The 20,162-nt window shown below is 36.9% G+C and overlaps 1 long non-coding RNA gene across 1 annotated transcript; it reads left to right on the top strand.

Moving 5' to 3' along the window:
• Positions 1 to 13,727: 13,727 nt before the first annotated feature.
• On the top strand, positions 13,728 to 14,983 carry LOC131509824 (uncharacterized). Its single transcript, XR_009260714.1, has 2 exons — positions 13,728 to 13,761; positions 14,807 to 14,983. It is a non-coding gene; the product is annotated as an uncharacterized LOC131509824 (long non-coding RNA).
• The last annotated feature ends 5,179 nt before the right edge of the window (positions 14,984 to 20,162 follow it).

The raw sequence follows: 20,162 nt of genomic DNA, 5'->3' as shown, positions 1-20,162 counted from the left end.
TACAAAATTAAACATTCTCTTACTCTATGATCCATTGATTGTGTTCCTTGGTATTTACCTAAAGGAGTTGAAATTTTATGTCTACATAAACATCTTAATGTAGTAGCTTTATCCGTAATTGCCCAAACTTGGAAGCAACCAAGATGTCCTTCAATATGCGAATGGAGTTAAAAAAAAAAAAAAAAAAAACTATGGTAATCCAGACAACAGAATACTATTCAGCAATAAAAGGAAATGAACTGTCAAGCTATGAAGACGCAGAGGAAACTTAAATGCATATTGCTAATTGAAAGAACACAATCTGAAAAGGCATATATTATATGATTCCAACCATACGGCATTCATGAAAAGGTAAAACTATGGAGACCTGTACAAAGTTCAGTAGTCATCAGGGGAGAGGCATAAATAGGTAGAACACAGAGGATGTTTAGGCCACTGAAAAGAATCTGTTATGATATTATAATGATAAATACATTTCACTAAATTTTTGTCCATCCTTATACAGTGTGCAACACCAAGAATACACCATAAGGAAAACTATGGATTTGGGGTAATTACGATGTGTCAGTGTAGACGTACCCTTGGTAGAAATACACCATTCTGGTGAGTGATGTTGATAATGGGGGAGGCTATGCACGTGTCGGGGCAGGGAATGTAAAAGGAAATCTCTGTACCTTCCTCTCAATTTCATTGTAAACCCGAAGCTGCACTACAACAATAAAGTCATAAGATACCAATCGAACATATGCGTACGCATTCATTTTGAGTCCTTACTCTATTCTATTGCTCTATGTGTCTATCCTTATGCCAGTACCACACCTTTTTATCACTATAACTTTGTAGTGTGTGTTAAATCTGGATATGTAAATCCTCTAACTTTATGTTTTTTCAAGATCGTTTTGGCTACACAGGGGCCCTTGGAATCCAATATGAGTTTTAGTATTAGATTGTCAATTTCAGCAAAAAAAAAAAAGACAGTGGGAATTGTGATTAGGATTACCTTAAATGTCCCTAAATGTTTTAGGGATTATTGCTATTTTAACAAGATTAAGTCTTCCAAGCTATGAACATGTGATCTCTTTACATTCCTTTAGGTCTTCTTTAATTTCTTTTAGCAGTGCCTTTTAATTTTCTTAAAAAATTTTGTCTCTCAAAAAACCCAGTGTGTATGTATATGCTTCTTTTTAAAAAAATGTTTTTAATTGAGGATAGTTGCCACACAAGATTGATTTCAAGTGTACGATATAGTGGTTCAATACCTCTGCACTTAATGCTATGCTCATTACAAGTGTATCTACCACCTCTCAACGAAACAACACTATTACAGTAACATTGACTATTATTTATGCTGTGCCTTTTGTTCCCATGACTCATTCATCCATCACTGGGATCCTATATCTCCCAGTCTTCACCCATTTTGTCCCTTTGTCTTTCTCTTGCATCCATCACTTTGCTCTCTGTATTTATAGGTCTGATTCTTAGTAATACATATTTTTTAAGTTCTCAGTGTACAAGTAGTTTCATTGTTTAAATTTATTTCTAAACATTTCTCTCTTTTGATGCTGTGGTAAATGGAATTGTTTTTCTTAATTTGAGGGGGGAATTATTCATCACTAGAGCATAGAAATACAATGGATTTTTTAAATATTGATTTTATATTCTCTAATTTTCCTTAACTTTTTAATTTGTTCTAATAGTTTTTAAAATTATTTTTTATTGTGGTAAAAAACAAATAACCAAAATTCATCATCTCCACCTCCTCCAACTGTGCAAGTCAGCAATGTTGAAAATATTCACATTGTTGTACAAACTAATCTCCAGAAATTGTTTATCTTTTAAAACTAAAACTCTACACTCATTGAACAACTGCCTATTTCTCCTCCCCAAAGCCCATGGCAGTCAGGGTTCTAGTTTCTATTTCTATGGATTTGCCTATTTCTATGAATTTTATAGGAGGGCAATCATGCAGTGTTCATCTTTTTGCGACTGGCTTGTTTCACTTAGCATAATATCTTCAAGATTTATCCATGGTATAGTATGTGTCAGGATTTTCTTCCTTCTTAAGGCTGAGAAATATTCCATTGTGGGACCTGCCCCATTTCTTTTTATCAGTTCATCTATTGATGGGCACTTGGATTATGTTCACCTCTTGACTATTGAGAATAGCGCTGTTATAAACATGAGTGTGCAAATATTTGTTCAAGATCCTCATTTCATTATTTTTGGAAATATATTTTGAAGTAGAATTGCGAGATCATATGGTAATTCTATTTAAAAATTTTTGAGAAACCAAAATATCGTGTCCCACAGATGACGGTGCTATTTTGCATTCCCACCCACAAAACACAAGGATTCTAATTTCTCTGCATCCTTACCAACAGTTGTTATTTTCTGTTTGTTTGTTTGTTTTTTAACAGTAGTGATCTTAGTAGGCATGAGGCATAGGTAAAATTATTTTTTTGGCATTTCCCAAATGCCTGGAGAAGTTGAAAATCTCTTATTGATGTGATGTATCCCGTGGATTGATGTGCAGATATTGAACCAACTTTGCATCCCAGGAGTAAATCTCACTTTATCATGGTGAATGAATTTTTTAATGTATTTCTGGATTTGGTTTGCTAGTATTTTTGTTGAAGATTTTTGCGTCTATGTTCATCAGAAATATTGGCTTGTAGTTCTCTTTTTATGTGGTGGCTTTTTAAAGGTTTGTTTATTTATTTTGAGAGAGAGAGTGTGTGTGTGAATGGGGAAGGGGCAGAGAGAAAGGGGGAGAGAGAAAATCCTAAGCAGGCTGTGCCCAGCATGGAGTCAGATGCAGGGCTCAATCACATGACCATGAGGTCATGACCTGAGCTGAAATCAAGAGTCGATGCTTAACCTGCTAAACAACCCAGGTGCCTCTTTTGTGGTGTCTGTATCTGGTTATCAAAGTAGTTCTGGCTTCATAGAATGAATTTGGAAGTTTTCTTTTTTCTACTACTTTTTGGAATAGTTTGAGAATAGGTATTAACTTGAGGTAGCAGGGTGGCTCAGTCCATTGAGCATCTGACTTCAGCTCAGGTCATGAGCTCTTGGTTCATGAGTTTGAGCCACACGTTGAACTTTGTGCTCACAGTGGGAGCCTGCTTCGGATTCTCTCTCTCTCAGTCTCTTTGTGCCACTCCCTCATGCTCTCTCTTTCTCTCTCTCTCTCTCTCAAACATAAATAAACATTAAAAAATTAAAGAAATAGGTATTAACTCTTCTTTAAATGTTTAGTAGAATTTGCCTGTGAAGCCATCTGGTCCTGAACTTTTGTTTTTTGGGAGTCTTTTGATTACTGATTCAATTTCTTTGCTGATAGTCGTTCTTCAAATTTTCTGTTTCTTCCTGCTTCAGTTTTGGTAGGCTGTATTATGTTTCTCAGAATTTATCTATTTCCTCTAGGTTGTTCAATTTGTTGGCATATAAGTTTTTCATAATATCCTCTTACAATTGTTTATATTTCTGTGGTGCTTGTTATTTCTCCTCTTTCATTAGTGATTTTGTTTGGGTCCTCTTTCTTATTTTTTGGATGAGTCTGGCTAGAGGTTATCAATTTGGTTGATCATTTCAAAGAATCAGCTCCTGGTTTCATTGATCTGTTCTATCAATTTTGTTTTATTTTGTTTTTGGTTTCTATACCATTTCTTTCTTTCTTTTTTAATTTTTTAAACATTTATTTATTTTTGAGAGATAGAGACAGAGCGGAGGAGGGACAGAGAGGGAGACACAGAATTGGAAGCAGGTTCCAGGCTCTGAGCTGTCAGCACAGAGCCTGGTGCAGGGCTCGAACCCACGAACTGTGAGATCATGACCTGAGCTGAAGTCCAAGTTTTAACCGACTGAGCCACCCAGGCACCCCACTATGTCATTTATTTCTGCTGTTATCTTTATTATTTCTTCTTTCTTCTGGTTTTGGATTTTGTTTGTTCTTTTTTTAGCTCCTTTATGTGTAACATTAGGTTGCATATTTGAGATTTTTCTTGCTTCTTGAAGTAGGTCTGCATTGCTGTATACTTCCCTCTTAGGACCACTTTTGCTGCATCCCAAAGGTTTTGGACCATTGTGTTTTCATTTTCATTTCTTTCCATGTAATTTTTTATTTCTTCTTTGATTCCTTGGTTGACCCATTCATTTTTTGTGTTACTTAGCCTCCATGTACTTGTGCTCTTTCCAGGTTTTTTCTTGTGGTTGACTTCTAGTTTCATAGCATTGTGGTCAGAAAAGATGCATGGTATGACTTCAATCTTTTTGAATATGCTGAGTCTTATTTTGTGGCCTAATATGTAATCTATTCTGGAGAATGTGTCACGTGCACTTGAAAAAAGTGCATTCTGCTGTTTTAGGTTGGAATGTTCTGAATATATCTGTTAAATCCATCTGTTCCAGTGTGTCATTCAAAGCCACTATTTCCTTGTTGATTTTCTGCTTGGATGATCCGTCTCTTGATGTAAATGATGTGTTAAAGTCCCCTGCTATTACTGTATTAGTATGGATTAGTTCCTTTCTGTTTGTTACTGTTTTATGTATTTGGGTTCTCCTATGTTGACTGCGTAAATATTTACAATTGTCATGTCTTTTTGTTGGATTGTCCCCTTTTATTTTTATTATCTAGTGTCCTTCTTTGTCTTTTGTTACAGCCTTTGTTTTAAAGTCAATTTTGTCTGATATAAGTATTGCTACCCTGGCTTTCTTTTGACTTCCATGTGCATGATAAATATCCCTCCATCCCCTCATTCTCAATCTGCAGGTGACTTCAGGTCCAAAGTGAGTCTCTTGTAGGCAGTATATAGGTGAGTCTTATTTTTTTTTGTCTACTTTGTCACCCTATGTCTTTTGATTGGAGTGTTTAGTCTATTTACATTCAAAGTAATTATTAATAGATAAGTATTTATTGCCATTTTATTATTTGTTTTGTGGCTGTTTTTTGTAGTTTTTCTCTGATCCTTTCTTCTCTTGCTCTCCTTCAAGGTTTGTTGACTTCCTTTAGTGACATGCTTGGATTCCTTTCTCTATTCTTTGCATATCTATTACTGGTTTTTGATTTGTGGTTACCATTAGGTTTGTGTATAACATCTTATGCCTATAGCAGTGTATACGAAGTTGATGGTTGCTTAAGTTTGAACCCATTCTTTACTGCTCTTCCCTCTTACACTGTTTTATTTTGCATCTCTTTTGAATCTCTTGACTAATTTTTACAGATATACTTAATTTTGCTGCTTTTGTGTCTCTTTCTTTTCATACTCTCACTTATCATCTTTCCTTTCCATTCCAAGAATCCCCTTTAATATTTCTTGTAGGGCTAATTTAGTGGTCATGAACTCCTTTAGTTTTTGTTTGTCTGAGAAACTTTGTATCTCTCCTTCTACTCTGAATGATAGCCTTTCTGGATAGAGTATTCTTGGCTGCAGATTTTTCCCTTTCAGCATTTTGAGTAGATTATGCCACATCCTTCCAGCTTGCAATGTTTCTGCTGAAAAATTCATTGATAGTCTTATGGTTTCCCTTGTATTAACTGCTTTCTTTCTCTTACCACTTTTATTTTTTTTTCCTTTATCACTGCTTTTTGCCATTTTAGTTACCAAGTGTCTTGGTATGGACCTGCTTGGATTGATTTTGTTAGGGGATCTCTGTGCCTCTTTGATCTGGATATCTGTCTCCTTCCCTAGATTAGGCAAATTATCAGCTATTATTTTTTCCAATAAAATTTCTGCCACCTTTTCTCTCTCTTCTTCTGGGATCCCTCTAAAGTGAATGTTACTACACTTGAGAAAGTCATCGAGTTCTCTAAGTCTGTTCTCATTTTGCATAATTATATTTTCTCTCACTCGCTCAGCTTGATTAGTTTCCACTGCTTTGTCTTCTAGGACATTAATTCATTCCTCTGCTTCCCTTAGCCTGCTATTCATTCCATCAAGTGTATTTTTAATTTCACATACTGTGTTCTTCATTTCGGATTGCTTCTTTTTTTTATCTCTGTGTAAAATCTCACCGATGTCCTCTACTCTTTTCTCAAGTCCGGTGAGTATCTTTATGATCATCACTTTAAATTCTCTACAGGCATATTACTTATCTCCATTTTGCTTGGGTCTCTTGTTGTGATTTTTGTCCTGTTCTTCCATTTGTCCTGTTCTTCCATTTGGGACATATTCCTCTGTCTCCTCATTTTGCCTAATTCTCTGTGTCTCTTTCTGAGTGTTAGGAAAGTCAGCTACTTCTGTTTTTGAAAGTAGTGGGTGCCACTTTTACCAACGTGACGCTGGTCCTCTTCCACATGGGGATGGGCAGCTGCTGTGGGAACCGGGGCCAGCCAGGGCTGCTCCACACAGTATGCTAGAGCTGAGCTCTCCCAGAGCCCAGTGCCGCTGATTTTTAATGTTCCAGGCTTTAAGTCCCACTGGTTTGTAAAAACTCACAAAATTCAGCACTTCTAACTTTCATAGCCCAGTACTAGGGAGATTCATCTTCCCTATGCAGGGGTGTGACACTGTTTCTTGCCCCTCTCTGCAGCCTGGTTCCCTCCCTCCTGTGGCCAGACATGCAGGGTTAGCTCCCCACCGTTTCTGCCCTTTCTATCCCTTCAGTGTGGCCTCTTCACTACATTTAATTGTGCAGTTGTCCTGCCAGTGTTTGGGTTCTTTTCTGGGTCATTGTGAGTGTTAGCTAGTTATATTCATGGGATGAGGTAAGTTTAGGGTCCTCCTACTATGCCGTCTCTCCCAGAAGTCCCAATTTTATGCCTTTCGATTGGAGATCAAAATCTATTTACATTTAAAGAAGCTTCTAATAATGAAGAAATTATTAGTTAAACGTGTTAGAGCTCTCTACGTCTCATAGGTCTTTTCTTCCTCATTTCCTTCCTTATTACGTTTTTTTCTATGTATGTTTAGTTGATTTTTTTGTAGTGACATATTTTAGTCCCTTTCTGATTTTCTATGTATATTCCACAGATATTTTCATTGTGGCTACTACGAGGATTACATATGACATTCTACAATTATAAATATGCTATTGGAGTTTAAAATTTTTAATCCCAAGTATTCAACCTACTTAAATATACTATTGTTCGGGGCGCCTGGGTGGCGCAGTCGGTTAAGCGTCCGACTTCAGCCAGGTCACGATCTCGCGGTCCGTGAGTTCGAGCCCCGCGTCAGGCTCTGGGCTGATGGCTCGGAGCCTGGAGCCTGTTTCCGATTCTGTGTCTCCCTCTCTCTCTGCCCCTCCCCCGTTCATGCTCTGTCTCTCTCTGTCCCAAAAATAAATAAAAAACGTTGAAAAAAAAATTAAAAAAAAAAATATACTATTGTTATAACAATGTATTTCAAATGGAAAACTACTTAACTTCAATTGCATAAAGTTTACTTCACAGCAGCTCTGCTCCCTCACTTTGTTTTATGGATGTCACAATTATACCTTTCTTAGATAGTTTTCCAACTAACATATATTTAAAATTAATTTTAATGCTCTAGCCTTTTCAATCCTATACAAAGAATGAACAGTGGATGTATGGACCAAAATTAAAGTAATATGAGGTTTTATAATTGTCCACGTATTCCAGTCAAGTTTTATGTTTCCTGGAGAACTTTTTCATATCATTTTGAGTTCTTGTCTACTGGCCTTTCACTTCAAATTGAAAGTCTCTCTTTATCACAGTTTGTTTGTTTGTTTATTTGTTTGTTTGTTTTTTGGTAGGATAGCTACCTAAAAGGTGATGAACACCTTCATGTTTTGTTTTTCTAAGAATGTCTCAATTTCTCCCTCATTTTCAAAGGACAATTTTGCCAGATACAGAATTCTTACTTAGCAGAGTTTTTTTTTTCTTTCATACCTTAAATTTATCATCCACTGTCTTCTGTCCTGCAAGCTTTCTGCTGAGAAGTCCTGATCCTAATCCCTGCTGACAAACACAGAGAAGAAGGGAGCCATTGTATTCAGTATAAACATCTTGCCTGCAGCATCAGCTTTAAGACTCAGTTTGTTTTTGCCCCAAATACCCTGCACCAGAGAGCCTGATCTTCCACAGGCATTTTTGGTGGTGTCTAGGTGAATAAATAATTCAAAGAGCTGGTGTAAGCATAATTTTCACTTTACTATAATAAAGGAGTATTTTCTCTATTTGTCAGATGTGAGTCCTTCAATTAAATTGGCACGAAACATTACTAGTCTCAAAGTTTCTTTCTTTCTTTTTGTTTACAAATTGGCACATTTAACTCTTACTCTTGGCATTTTTTTAGTGTTTATTTATTTTTGAGAGAGTGAGAGAGAGCATGAGCAGGGGCAGAGAGGGAGTGGGACAGAGGATCCAAAGCAGGCTCTGTGCTGACAGCAGCCCAATGCGGGGCTTGAATTCAGGAACCATAAGATCATGACTTGAGCCGAAGTTGGACACTTAACTGCTTGAGCCACTCAGGGTTCCCTCAAAGTTTATTTCTAATTCCTGGGCTTTCTTAGTGCTAAATATAGCAGATATGATTAAGGTGGCAAATGTCTACCAAACACACAATTTAAGTGCAGGTAATTTAAATGTTCTATCCCCATTCATCACGAATATATGAAACAGATACTACACTTCTCGTATAAACAACATCATGGATCCAAACCTTATGATTGAATATTGAGTCACTCAGTAATAGATGGGATTTGTGCTCTGGTGTTTCAACTGCCAAAGCTCTTTCCACTGAGTCAGATTAAAGATTAGTTAATAAAGGAGGAAAAAAAAACGAATAAATCTCTCCTTCTTCTTTATAAGCCTCCAGTGTCCCTCAAATATCTCTGAAGGAAATGACAAATTTTTACCATATAATTTAAGGCATTGTCTCATCCTGTTTCCACCTCATTTCCCAGATTTCTTTCTCTCCTGCTCCAAAAACGTGAGTTCTGGAGACCTATGCACAGGACAGTTAGTCTAGTCAATAATACTGTTTTATAAGATTTAAAGCTGCTAGACTAGATCTTAATTGTTCTCACTACAAGGAAGAAGAAAGAAAAGGAGGGGGAGAAGGAGGAGGAGGAAGAAGGAGGAGGGAGAAGGAGAAGGAGGAGGAGAATGAGTAGAAGAAGAAGAAGAAAAGAAGGAGAAGGAGGAGAAGAAGGAGGAGGAGAAGAAAGATATTTAAGTGATGATAGCTGTATTAGCTAATACTGCATTAGTAATCATACTGCAATATGTTAATGTATCAAATCAACATGTTGCCTATCTTAAGTTTACACAATCCTATATGTCAATTATATCTCAGCTGTAAAAACATATTTGGATCCTGCCCTCTTGACAAGCAACCTCAAACCTGGCTGTCCTTGAAACTCATCTGGGAGCTTTTACAATGTACTAATGCCCAGGACTCATCTACTAACAATTCACCATTTTGATTGCAGGAAAGGGTATTCATATTCTAGGAGTTTCCCAAGTAATTCTAATATGCCTGTAGTTTTTTAAAAATATTAAATTCTTAGGTCCCTGATTGTCTAATTATCATTCCCAAATTCTTCTTTTTTCCTGCTTGATCCTCTTAACCCTTTTTCAACTCACCTACTTGGAAAGGTTTCACATATCTTCTCTATCTTAGGATCTATGACCCTTCCCCATACTTCTGGTACATTAGATCAAATTGTCCCCAAACCTCATGCTGAGGGAAGATCTATTGAGAAATAAGTACGAGGCATCTCTCAAGACCTACTTTACAGCCCTGAGGGAGGACAAGAATATCTCTGTGTCTTATTTGCCCTGGGCCATCAATCTTACCCCAACCATCTCCTCACCAGCAGACAAATAAGAGACTTAGCTGGAAGGGGATGGCTGAGAAAGAAGGGTGAACAAGGTAGTCACAGTCTTCAGAGCTGTTGACATCCCTCCTTATTATCTTTCCATGTCAGGTGGGTCAGGTGGGGGATCTAGGGAGGTGGCCCTGTTGTGTCCCACTGCTGTGAGGATTGCCCCAGGTCAGTCTTTCCAGAGATAACCGTCCCTGTTTCCTGAGAAAAATAACCAAGATTCAACTTTGCAGTTTTAAAAAATGCAACCAGGCTTCTCTGGGCTGACTGCAACTTGGGAGAATAATCAGCCTTGCCATTTTGCTAATGGTTATTTTTCTGGGCTCTCTTGTATATCTTTCAGGTAAGGGGCGGGAGGGTTCCAGTGATAAGACTTTATGTTTTATTGAATCATAAGGTTGTAGAAAGCTAAAAGGGAATAGTCATCTAGGAGGTTGGAGCATTTCTTTTAGAAGTAAGAAACTTTTGAGAACTGGGTTCTGGATTCTTTTGGTGTATCCAATTTAGCATGTATCAATGTGATGAACATTTCTAAAGGTTTCTTCCACAGACTTGATAAAATGTCTCTCTTGTCATCAAGAATCACAGCTTTCTTCATCATTGCCTTGGTATTTCCTTTTTATTCTGGGGAATAAATTTTTATTCCTGGGTGAAAATGCAGGAATCAACTGTTATCATTTTGGAAAAGCAGAACTGATTTTATGGAGTTTGGAATTCGTAAACCAGTAAAATGAGAGAGGCACACACATGATCCAAATGCCCTTTATTATTCTCATTTCCCACATTAGAGAAGTTGCAATGGAATGGCAGATTGGAATAGGCAGTAGTTTTGGGGCATCTAGGTAGCTCAATCGGTTGAGCATCCGACTTGGACCCAGGTCATGACCTCACAGTTCATGAGTTCAAGCCCCGCATTGGGCTCTATGCTGACAGCTCAGAGCCTGAAGCCTGTTTCGGATTCTGTGTCTCCCTCTCTCTCTCTCTCTCTGCCCCTCTGCTGCTTGCACTCTGTCTCTGCCTCTCTCAAAAAAAAAAAATAATAAACATTAAAAAAATTTTTTTTAATAAAAAAAAGAATAAGCAGTAGTTTTCAGGTTTTTGTTCATCTGTAACTCAAGAACTTCAATGAAATTCTTTTTCATTTTTGGGCCCAGATTTCATGATTGTTAAGTGCAAAATGTGGGGAGAATGATGTCTTCTAGGGCTGACATTCCTTGACAATCTGATTTGTTGTTTGCCAGCTCTAAATCCGCTGACGTTAAGGTTTTGCATAGAAGAGAACTCATTGATTCTTTTTCTGACAACTTATCTACCTATGAAGATCAAGGTTGTCCATGAATTTCAGAATAAGGTAGGTTTTTTTTTTTAATTTTTAAATTTTTTTAAAAATATTTTTTATGTTTCTTTATTTTTGAGAGAGAGAGAGAGAGAGAGAGAGCAAGGGAGGGGCAGAAACAGAGGAAGACACAGAATCTGAAGAGGCTCCAGGCTCTGAGCTGTCAGCACAGAGCTTGATGCAGAGCTTGAACCCTTGGACTATGAGATCATGACCTGAGCTGAAGTAGGACCCTCAACTGACTGAGCCACCCAGGCACCTCCAGAATAAGGTAGTTTTTTTTTTTTCAGTATATGAAATTTATTGTCAAATTGGTTTCCATACAACACCCAGTGCTCATCCCAAAAGGTGCCCTCCTCAATACCCATCACCCACCCTCTCCTCCCTCCCACCCCCCATCAACCCTCAGTTTGTTCTCAGTTTTTAACAGTCTCTTATGCTTTGGCTCTCTCCCACTCTAACCTCTTTTTTTTTTTTTTCCTTCCCCTCCCCCATGGGTTTCTGTTAAGTTTCTCAGGATCCACATATGAGTGAAAACATATGGTATCTGTCTTTCTCTGCCTGACTTATTTCACTTAGCATAACACTCTCCAGTTCCATCCACGTTGCTACAAAAGGCCATATTTCGTTCTTTCTCATTGCCATGTAGTACTCCATTGTGTATATAAACCACAATTTCTTTATCCATTCATCAGTTGATGGACATTTAGGCTCTTTCCATAATTTGGCTATTGTTGAGAGTGCTGCTATAAACATTGGGGTACAAGTGCCCCTATGCATCAGTACTCCTGTATCCCTTGGGTAAATTCCTAGCAGTGCTATTGCTGGGTCATAGGGTAGGTCTATTTTTAATTTTCTGAGGAACCTCCACACTGCTTTCCAGAGCGGCTGCACCAATTTGCATTCCCACCAACAGTGCAAGAGGGTTCCCGTTTCTCCACATCCTCGCCAGCATCTATAGTCTCCTGATTTGTTCATTTTAGCCACTCTGACTGGCGTGAGGTGATATCTGAGTGTGGTTTTGATTTGTATTTCCCTGATAAGGAGTGACGTTGAGCATCTTTTCATGTGCCTGTTGGCCATCCGGATGTCTTCTTTAGAGAAGTGTCTATTCATGTTTTCTGCCCATTTCTTCACTGGGTTATTTGTTTTTCGGGTGTGGAGTTTGGTGAGTTCTTTATAGATTTTGGATACTAGCCCTTTGTCCGATATGTCATTTGCAAATATCTTTTCCCATTCCGTTGGTTGCCTTTTAGTTTTGTTGGTTGTTTCCTTTGCTGTGCAGAAGCTTTTTATCTTCATAAGGTCCCAGTAGTTCATTTTTGCTTTTAATTCCCTTGCCTTTGGGGATGTGTCGAGTAAGAGATTGCTACGGCTGAGGTCAGAGAGGTCTTTTCCTGCTTTCTCCTCTAGGGTTTTGATGGTTTCCTGTCTCACATTCAAGTCCTTTATCCATTTTGAGTTTATTTTTGTGAATGGTGTGAGAAAGTGGTCTAGTTTCAACCTTCTGCATGTTGCTGTCCAGTTCTCCCAGCACCATTTGTTAAAGAGACTGTCTTTTTTCCATTGGATGTTCTTTCCTGCTTTGTCAAAGATTAGTTGGCCATACGTTTGTGGGTCTAGTTCTGGGGTTTCTATTTGATTCCATTGGTCTATGTGTCTGTTTTTGTGCCAATACCATGCTGTCTTGATGATGACAGCTTTGTAGTAGAGGCTAAAGTCTGGGATTGTGATGCCTCCTGCTTTGGTCTTCTTCTTCAAAATTACTTTGGCTATTCGGGGCCTTTTGTGGTTCCATATGAATTTTAGGATTGCTTGTTCTAGCTTTGAGAAGAATGCTGGTGCAATTTTGATTGGGATTGCATTGAATGTGTAGATAGCTTTGGGTAGTATTGACATTTTGACAATATTTACAGAATAAGGTAGTTTTGAGGTATCATTTGGAACACACCCAAAGGGCAAAGTACTGATTAATATTTTTCCTATTTAAGTAATGCATGCAGAGCATTTTCTTCCTTGACCCTAGCATAGCTTATTTAAAATATTTTATAAAAAATAATAACTTCAAGCAAAGTATGAAGAGTTATTTAAAAATAGTATACACATTGGTTTTCCACATAGGTAGATGAATTTAGGAATTAAATTTTTATTTTTTTTTTTATTTTTTTTTATTTTTTTTTTTTTAAATTTTTTTTTTCAACGTTTTTTATTTATTTTTGGGACAGAGAGAGACAGAGCATGAACGGGGGAGGGGCAGAGAGAGAGAGGGAGACACAGAATCGGAAACAGGCTCCAGGCTCCGAGCCATCAGCCCAGAGCCTGACGCGGGGCTCGAACTCACAGACCGCGAGATCGTGACCTGGCTGAAGTCGGACGCTTAACCGACTGCGCCACCCAGGCGCCCCAGGAATTAAATTTTTAAAAGATTTGGCTCATTAAAAGTATTTTTTTAACTATTGCCGCAAAATTCTAACTTATTAGATGCAATAAGTAGGCAATTTACATCAATTTCTGCTGCAAATAGATTTGGGTATTTCTCTCCAGAGACAATTTTTTTTTTCTTACTTTTTAACCTTTTCTTCTTTGCTTTGGTTGCAGGAAATGCCTTTATAAAATCAATCACTTTCAAGTCTTCGGTAAGTTATTACTGATTGATTTGGAAGTAAAAAAAATAAATAAATAAAATTTTAACCTTATTTTATTGAAAACTTTAACACAAAATTTACCAAATATACAATAGAATGAGACTTCAAAAGTAAAAAATATATATATATATTTTTATTATACCAAGTTCAAGAAATAGAATCTAGCCAGCGGTACAAAACCATTTGCCATAGTCTACATTATTATGTAAGATGGTAAAATGCTTATCCTGTACCCCAAGATCCTATTTATTGCCAGTAAGATGTTGTTGTGCACAAGAATATGAGAAAGAGAAAAGCATATTAGAGTAGAATTATTCATCCTCATAAAACAAATTTAAAAAATGATCCACCAAATGATTAATTTAATGTTAAAAAATAAAGACTTCATCCATTTTCATGGTGGAATGTTACATAGAGATGAAAATAGGAGAGCAATGATATCACTATATTTAAGATCACAAAGGAGTGTAAAAAACAAGTCATATAAGAATATATATGGTATTCTTTTCTTTGTATAAATTATTAAGATATTCTAAACTAAACATGTTTATGAATAGATAAATATAAAATGTATAAATATTTATATTTAGTAAATGTATATGTTGATATGGAGTGAAATTACAGTGTAACGTGGAAATATCCAACAGAAAAGTCATTTTGGTGATTTCCTCTGGTAAGGAGGGGTGAAGGAGATATGATCTGAGCAGTGATCTGCAGGGGATCACTCCTTTGTGATCTTAAATATAGTGATATCATTGCTCACCTATTTTCATGACTTATATGATTTGCTACATTATAAAAATACTTATGCCAATAACTTGGCCTTTTTCTTAGTAGAGGACTTAGATATTTTTAAAAAGTGGTAATTTTAAAAATATTTTTACTGAGTTGTACGTACACAGATATTTGTCTTTGTTCCTCTAACCTATATATTGATTTTATTTACCCTATTTTGTATGTATGGCATTTCACATAAAAATGCATTTTATTCAATGTTTGTTATCCAATAAGCTTATGCTGTTTTTCTGTTTCACAGTCATTCTGTGCAGTGTATGATAATCCTGCGCAAATTTGCACCAAAGAATATCGTCCGGTCTGTGCAACCAATGGCCAAACTTATTGCAACAAATGTGTTTTCTGCCTTGCCAAAAAGTAAGACCATAGTAGTAAATATATGCTTTCTAAGGAATAAAAAACTAATTATAAAATCTTACTATATCCATGTTGCTGATACTCTGAACAAAGAATACACAGAAAATAACTCATATTTCTGTAAATGGCAAGGGAACACACTTGTGTCTTTCCTTGAAATTCTCATTTCTTCTAGTTTTAATTTTTTATCTTGAGAAGGAGAGAGAGAGAGAAAGTGTGGATGCGTGTGTGCACCTGAGCGAAGGAGGGGCCGAGAGGGAGGGAGAGAGAGAGAATCCCAAGCAGGCTATGTGCTGTCACTGCAGAGCCTGACACGGGGCTGGATCTCACCAACCTTAGATCATGACCTGAGCAGAAATCAAGAGTCAGATGCTTAACTGAGCCACGCAGGCACCCTGAAATTCTCATTTCTAGAAGTCATTTTCTGTTTGAGCTCTCAGACCGTGGTCATGCTGGGTGTTCTGCAAGCATATAAAGCAATTAATTTATTATTAATGACAGATTTGCAACAACTATGACATAATTCTGAAGCTCTGATGTTTATCAGTAGATCTCTATTATATTCTAAAATCCATCAAATGAGCCCATGCTGGAAAGAAACTCCTCTGATGGTCAATTTTGTCCCTTGAACGTCATGAGAACTTTTCAAACCTTCCTCAGACTGTAGGGCATTCTAGGACACTTGCACCAAAACTTCCTTCCCTTTCTCCTTTACTCTGAAGGAATTTGTGGTCTAATGGCTCTGCCAGGCTTTCCAGCCTTGTGCACATTTTTTTTTTCCTCAGAGATGTTTCTTCTTCTAAAACTTTGCCTTTGCAATTCCAATGGCCATCTGTTTCTAAAGAACCACTCTCACAATCCCTATTCCTTTTCTTTCTCATTCAAGAGTAGGTTCCCAGCCTGAGGGCAGGGCTGGGCAAGTAAAAAGAGTCAATATCCTCACTGCAAAGACCTGCAGGCTTGGGAGCAGGTGGGACCCAGCAGTTTCTAGAAGTGGAGTATGATCTCTCCCTGGAGTCCACCTTCCAGACTTCATGAAGAAGCACTTTGTGCATTTCTTTTAATAATTTCTTTTTTCTTTCTCTTTCTACAAAGTGGTGACAAAATTAAATTGGCTCATTATGGTGAATGCTGACTTTTGATGGAGTTATATATAGTTGTAGGGATTTTATCGTAATACCATTTTGCAGTAGATTCTATAGCCAATTAGAGTTTTTTGCAATCAGGGTCTTAAATTCCTAGGAAACCCCAGGTGAATCCTTCTATTGAAAACAAGATGGAATATTGGAACTTCAAGGTTTTTTCCAACTCTAAGATCCTGGGATTTCAGGGCTTTTATTCTCTATGTTCAATTATTCAATGATAGCTTGAAAAAGTAATATATTAATTGTGTATTTGATAACATATAACTTAATCAAATTAAAATCCTAAATATTTTGCTTAATAGAATGTTAAGTGGTATTATTTTTATTAAAATGCCCTTTATACCTTTGCCTGAATAGTGGGTTAATGCAAATGCATACTTTAACTATAAGGAAAAAAATTTGGAAGTAAAAGTTAATTTCCAAATATCATATTACTTGGGTATTTACAAAAAGTAGATATAACTGGGATCTTCTCTTTCCCAAAGAATCAGAAACTCTTGTTCAGAGTTCCTATTACAGCCATTATAGGGAGTGCATTATTCTTTTAAAAATACTTAAAATGCACTTTATCAGAATATTAAATTTGTATATATAAACTATGGTTTTAATTAAAATATAAACAAAAATTAATAGAATATACCAAATGTAAAAGTTGTTGTGTTGGAATTATATGTTTACTTTTCTAACTTTCTGAGTCTTTCATCTTAATAAGAAACATGTATTTATTATCATAAGGGAAAAAATAATCCTCAACAAAGCAACAAAATATCTAAAGGCTTTCAGTGCTAAATAATCTAATTTTACCTATCTTAACATTTCCAATGATAGATACCAAAATGTTTCCTCTGTTTCCCAGGTTGATATTTTGAGTCAGACTGGGCTTTATTAAGATCCAGGGAAGAATAGAAAGCTTTCTGGGTACTCAAGCTGAATAGCTTCATGTACAACAATGATCGCTATCCATCCCACAATGCTTTCTGAGCTACTGTATGAACATATCAATCTTGGCTGTTCTGAACCTGCTTGTTCCTTTATAAACATCCTAATGCTGCTTGGTTCCTGCTATTCCGACAAACTCTACAGGGTACGTATTACAAAGTAGTTTTGTGTTTTGGTGATTGTTACCAAAGTCTCCCCATCATTCAAAATTGTAAATGCCACTTGGTTAGCACATAACTAATGGAACTCCTGCTTAAATTAATATTTCCCATTTATCCAAATACTAATGAATTAACTGTGCATAGGGCACCATTCTGGTTACCATCAAAGAGCTTAAACTCTTAAAATGAACTATGTCCCCAAAATGTAGGAAGCTAAGTATCTTTATAGAGACATTCATGGATGGGTCTGAAGGAGTTGGGAAATGAACATTTTTTTTTTCATCTCCGTGTTGAAAGCTGTTTTATAAAGATGGCCATTATTGACCACAGGGTATCGGTTGATTATGGAACCCATGTTGGTGGAGGCACAGTTTGGCTACAGACAAGTATCTTGTGGCCAAAATCAAGGAAACAGCCTTTCCACTTTTCCCATACCTAGCTTCTATCTGGCTCTTTGTTCACTTCCCAATTTCCTCTCATTTTTAGTTACTTTCAAGATACCTATACAAAGACCATATACCATGCTTTAAAAGATGCTACAGGCAACCAGCCATCAATTCAGATGTATCTAGGCAAGGGCACTATAACTCAACTTGACACTTTCCAGGTCTAGAAAAATCTAAATGTCACAAAAATGTTGTTTGCCTTATACCAATTCATTGAACTTATGACACCTATAAGAAAATGTAAATAAATAAACAGATGGCATTTATGATTGGGAAGCTCAAAATAGTAAAGATGCCAATTTTTTTCTGAAGTGACTTACATAATAAAAAAAAATCTGTTAAAATCCCAACGAGATTTTCTGAAGATAAAATCAAGTACATCTTAAAATTTATATGGAATTACAAAGAGCTAGAATTGCTTAAACAGTTCGAAGAAACAATTTGGAAAAGTCATGGCTGATTTTGAGACTTAGTCTATACTATTTTTTTAAACATTTTTAAATGTTTTTTTAATTTATTTTTGAGACAGAGAGAGACAGAGCATGAGCAGGGGAGAGGCAGAGAGAGAGGGAGACACAGAATCTGAAGCAGGCTCCAGACTCTGAGCTGTCAGCACAGAGCCTGATGCAGGGCTCGAACTCACAGACTGTGAGATCATGACCTGAGCTGAAGTCGGATGCTTAACCAACTGAGCCACCCAGGTGCCCCTAGTCTATACTATTATATAGATAATTTTAGTATATGTGCTGCCGAAGCGAGCACTACTATTATATAGATAAAATGATCAAGGCAGTGTGGTATTGGTGGCTATGTATATTCAATATGCATATGTGTTCAATATGTATATTCTATTCCATTGATATGTGTGTATACATACACACACACATACTGTTATGTTTTTTCTCAAAACATTTATAATAACATACTTTGCTCTTGTTCATATTCTCTATTTAAAATATACCATATCTTTAGATGATATGTCATTACAAATTCTTTGACATACCTTTTTCCCATCAGATACAGCCCACTAGATTATGTAAATTTCTGAAATATAAATTTTTTATGAAAATCAGATATGTTGATTTGAACATCTAAGGAAAGCTTAAACACATTCTTTATTAAATTTTTTGACTGATGATATTTCCTGAGTGTAATTTTTTTCAGCAGCACATTTAGAAACCCTACCAAGAGCTAATATTAAGGGAATATTTATTGTAACCAGTTGCCTCTTTAGAAAGATCATATTAAACTCTGCACAATTTTAATGGTTTTTTTTAATGTTTACTTATTTCTGAGACAGAGACAGAACATGAGTGGGGGAGGGGCAGAGAGAGAGGGAGACACAGAATCTGAAGCAGGCTCCAGGCTCTGAGCTGTCAGCACAGAGCCCGACGTGGGGCTCAAACTCACCACCCGTGAGATCATGACCTGAGCTGAAGTCAGTTGCTCAACTGACTGAGCCACCCAGGTGCCCCAAACTCTGAACAATTTTAAATGAAAAGCTTGTTTTATTGGTCACACACACACACAAAAAATTTTTATGCTCCTTTTATTATATATGAGTTTTTCAATTAAAGTGACATGGAACTAACCTTAAATGTTTCTTTCCATGTCCTGGGTTTCTTCACTGAAAAAGAGCAGGTAGGATCAAAATGACAACTATACATCGTAAATACAGGCAGCTAAAATATTTTATGTGTAACGCTTAAGAGGAACGATTATTCGCACGTTTGGAATGGGAAAACTGTATATTAGAAAGCCAAAAATTGAATCAAGCTTAGTAAGGGTACATGGAATCAGTACTCAGATCTTTCAACTGCCAAAACTCTTTCAAAGATTCAGACTGTAGAAGCGGATTAGTTAGGAAGGAGATAATTTGATAAAATATCTCCCTTACTTGACAAGCTACCAGTGTCTTCAATTACCTATGCAATAAAGAAATTACTGAACATCAGATTTAAGCATTGCCTCATCTGTTCTCAGTTTAACTCCCCAGCATTTGCTTTTTCCTGTCCCCAGAGTTCACACCCTATCTGTGCTCTGGCCTAAGCTTGCACAAGTTAGCTGGTCTGGTGACTCATCTGGGAACTTTCACAACATACCATTGCCCAGGCCTCATCGACAAACACTTGCTCTATATTCTTGGTGGTGATACTGATGTCAGTACCGATTTCCAATCGGGTATAATTCAATTCCGGTATTGAAAGCCACTGAGGATCTAAGTACATTACTATAGTCGGCAAAACTTTTCTTGCTTAAGTTTTCTTGTTTCTTCCCAACGCAATTGCTTGGGAAGCTTTCCCATTACCTTCTCTATTTTAGAATCTATAAAAATTCTCTTACTGTGTCTCTTTCCATAATTCTGGTTTCAACAGACTGAGTTGTCCCCAAGCCGCCTGGTAAGGGAAGATACATGAGAAGTATCGTTCCTGACTTACTTTACAGACCCCAGGGAGGATGCGGAACACCTCTGGGTTTTGTCTGCCTTGGGCCTTCTGTCTTCCCCCATTAAGCTCCTTATTTACATATCGATAAAAGTGATTTAGTTG

This window comes from Neofelis nebulosa, chromosome 1 (assembly GCF_028018385.1).
Source record: "Neofelis nebulosa isolate mNeoNeb1 chromosome 1, mNeoNeb1.pri, whole genome shotgun sequence".
Classification (NCBI taxonomy): Eukaryota; Metazoa; Chordata; class Mammalia; order Carnivora; family Felidae; genus Neofelis; species Neofelis nebulosa.
Note: the sequence above shows the minus strand (reverse complement) of the source record. Positions and strands in the feature narration are given on the sequence as shown.